Below are 3,659 nucleotides of genomic sequence, written 5' to 3'. Positions count from 1 at the left end.
TAAGGCTTAAATGTTTAATAAAAGTCATTAGTAGAATTACGTGCTAGGACTTATAAGAAAGATGCTGGTGTTGTTATGGTTACTGCCGTATCTCCGGCCATCTGTGGTCTTTCTGAGTTACCCTCTACTTATGTGAGGCCTTGGGCTGTTACCTTTCTGTGCATGGAATAACCTGATTCTTGCATGCTTGCAGCAAGCTCCAGCCTACTGAACCGGTGCCTTTGCCGAGCTTGCACGTGTGCTGAGGAAGAGAGCGGAGACCTTCAGTCTTCCTGCATGACCCAGAACAACAGTTTCAAAACCAAAGAGCTGCTTAGCTAATCATTGAAATAAAGCATATTGGTTAAAAAAAAAAAAAATCACACATCTGCTTTATCTAGTAGTCTTACCAGCTTGAACTAAATCAGATGTCCCTGCGGATCTGAGCTCTTTGGACTCCTCCTGGATTCTCGCTCTCAAAACCTCTGTTTAAATGGTTCTCTCTTAATTCTCTGGGGTCTTCTGAACCTTTCTTTCCAGGCGCCCACATTTCTCCCAGGGAAATCTCTCTAGTGAGCCTAGCAGGGGCCCAGCCAAAACATCACAGTGACTCGCTCTTGCATTGTTTCCCAAGTGTTTCCTCAAAAATGTATGCCCGGATCCATCTTCTCTCTCCTGGGTACTCTTCCTGACAGCCCAGCTATTGAAGTAGCTCAATGTATGCACACAGTAAACATGTCAACACATCATATTCATAAATTATTACAGGCAATGCCAAATCTGCCACAAAAATTTTTCAACTTTAAGCTGTAGAAGAGGATCTTCAGCGGCAGAAAAGCTGAAAGACTTCTCAAAAAATATGAAGGTTATCTGTTAACCTCACGGCACTAGGATCCAACATGGCATTTGTTTTCCTGCTAGTGGAGGGAAGACTGATGACTATAATACTCAGTGGTGACTGAGGCAGATTTCAGAATAACATAAAACTACAAGAAAGCATTTACAAAGCTGTTCTGGTACCGCTAAACTTAGTCCTGTGATGTTTTGTACACCATTTTTCCTTTTCTTTCCAATTCTTTGATTAAACATCCCATAGTCTACACATTAGTTAAACTTAAAGGCATTACTTTGGTTGCACTCACACCAGTAAGATGCAGTCGATTTTTCTGGATATTCTAGGTCGTGTCTGAGGCCAAAGGATGCTCATTGGCCCTCCTCATTTGCATCAGCATCTGCTTCCCAGGTCTTTTCCCGCCTTTTTCCACCTTTTTCCCTCATTCTACCACCTCTTCCCACCCTGCTCGAGCTCTCCCGCTGTGCTGCCTCGCCCTGGATGGCAGAGACGGGCAGAGGCGCTCTCCTGGATCTGGCTGGGGCGGCTGCAGGGCTTTGCACCCTGCCGCAGCTCTGCTCCCTGGCAGCGCCCGCGCCGAGCCACCGCTGCTGCAGTGCCACCAGCCTCGGCAGAGTGACACGTACCGACAGCCAAAGGAGTAAAAATCAGACCATTACCCTTTTAACCTCCCTCGGTTTGGAAATCTCCCTGCCGGACCTCGGGGATGCGTGGCAGCTGGCAGGGACGCGGCTGGGGGTACCAGCAGCCCAGCCCTGCTGCGTGTGGGGCTGCAGAGAGCAGTCTTGGGGCTGCTCTTGTGTTGCGCTAACTCACCCACAGAGGCAAGGCGTGCGTTTCGGGTGCCAGGGATTTGAACGTCTCCTGTAACTTCATCTGGCTTTGCACTACCCAGTTATGTAGACCTGGCTCCTTCCAGCGATTTTAAGCAGGCGCCTGACAGACCCTACAGCGGCGCTCACCAGTCGGCCATCTGAGCTATAGCAGGTATTTTGTTCCAGCATCTTGGTTATCTCATTTCCTTTCAAGTTCTTAGATGATTCATTGGGTCTCTTTTTTTCTGTGCTTCTGATACTGTCTCATCTTTCATGCATGCAAAGAGTAAATGAAGAGGAGATATTTTCACTATCATCCTATTAATCCAATATGCTAGTTATGCATTAGATACTTTTCAGGCATTAAAAGAAAAAAAAAACCAACTGATCCCTGTATCAAAACAAAGGAAGTGAAAGTAAACAAAGCAGTGGTAATAAACAGGAAAATACATCATGGAGCTTGCAGGTTCATCGTTTTTTGTATTGAAGTTTGATGCAGATAAAAATAAGTACCACCAGTACCTGAGGATCTATGGGCTCCCTCATAGCCCCCCTGCTTTGAAGGCAACTATAGAGCTTTAATCTTTAGCTTATTTTCCCTCAAGGAGAAGGAAATCTCAAAGTTTTCTTAGCCCAAACACCCAATAAAGGGCTGTTGTATAGCAAGAACATGAGAGCCCTTTGGCTGCTGGGCCGTGATTGGGGTCAGAAGGCCTGACCACACGCTTCCTCCTCCTCTCTTGCCAAAGCTCACGCTCAGTTCGATTAATCTCACCTGGGCTGAAATTAGTAACATGTTTTGCTGTATCGTATTTAATTGTTTGTGTATTTGGATTAATTTAACACGAGCTGTACCAAGAGAGGCTTTTTCCCCATAGGCTGAGAACTTTCTGTTTCTAATAAGCACAGCCCACTTTGTTATTCTATGGCTACCTCGTATCCCTGAGAAAACAAAAACTCCAAACTTAATTGGGATAAATCAAAGACAGTGATCAAATTATTTTGTAAACTAGCTTTATGCATATCTCATTAAATGATGGAAGTCATAATAATGCAGTTAATCAGAATATAGAACTTTTTCTGCCAATTTTTTGCTTTTCTTGCTTAAATGTTTATGCTGTTAGGGTAGCCCATCTGGTTTAGATTGCAGAATAGAAATCACAAGACTTACCCACCATCCCCTGACTTGTAATTCTGGAAAAGACTGGAAGTAGTTTGGCAACATAATATGTTTCCCTGCCTCCTGTAGAAATAAATCTTCAGCTTCAGCGTAGATTGAAGCAGACAGCTGAGTAATTTCTAGTCCTAGGCCCAAGCTACAAAATGGGGAACCGAATCCAGATTCCTATGCCTAGTAACACGGTGAGGTTTAGTTTCAGGCTATTACAAATTAAATAGGGATTAGCTGTGCAATCGACATTCAAGCCCAGCTTTGGACAGGGATCCCACGAAGCTGAGTGGTACCTGGACCACTGGTCCGGTTTGAGCTTTTCCCCAGGCATTTCCCATCAGAATCTGGGTACTGATAGTCCGATTCCTTTAACAGTTCATTGAATACAAATGCAAATAAGTGATGAGAGTGCAAGATCTATTGCAGAGTTAGCTGTTGCGGGTGTGTGCGTGGTAACTGTCCCGGTGTCGTTAGTATATTACTGCTCATCACTCCCGTAATCAAAGAAACATTGTTGTTTCCCTTTTACAGGTGAGGAATTAAGGTACACCAAGATTAAGTCACTCACAGAGTCTTAACACAGCTGGGAGCTAAATGCATTTCAGCCGTCGCAGCTCGGCTCTGCTTGCAGCGGGCTGACCTGCAACGCGGAGGGCCAGCTTTTTCTCTTATTTCCGCTTGGGAACGCCGAGGCACACACCAGCACGGCGGTGAGCGGCGGCGCGGCGGGACCAGCACTGCTTCCCCCCCACAGAGCCGCCGCGGCCCGGGCGCCCCAGCCTCGGGCGCGCCGAAACGCGGCACCCGCCGCTGCACGTCAGACAGCAACGGACCAGGTTCC

The 3,659-nt window shown here is 46.3% G+C and overlaps 1 long non-coding RNA gene across 1 annotated transcript; it reads right to left on the bottom strand.

The window, feature by feature from the left end:
* On the bottom strand, window positions 1-3,368 carry LOC135328459 (uncharacterized). Its single transcript, XR_010389346.1, has 2 exons — window positions 2,819-3,368; window positions 1-1,915 (listed from the first exon to the last, which is right to left on the bottom strand). It is a non-coding gene; the product is annotated as an uncharacterized LOC135328459 (long non-coding RNA).
* Window positions 3,369-3,659: the final 291 nt, after the last annotated feature.

The sequence above is a fragment of the Dromaius novaehollandiae genome, chromosome 5, assembly GCF_036370855.1.
Source record: "Dromaius novaehollandiae isolate bDroNov1 chromosome 5, bDroNov1.hap1, whole genome shotgun sequence".
NCBI lineage: Eukaryota > Metazoa > Chordata > Aves > Casuariiformes > Dromaiidae > Dromaius > Dromaius novaehollandiae.
This window is presented reverse-complemented; position numbering and strand designations above follow the sequence as displayed.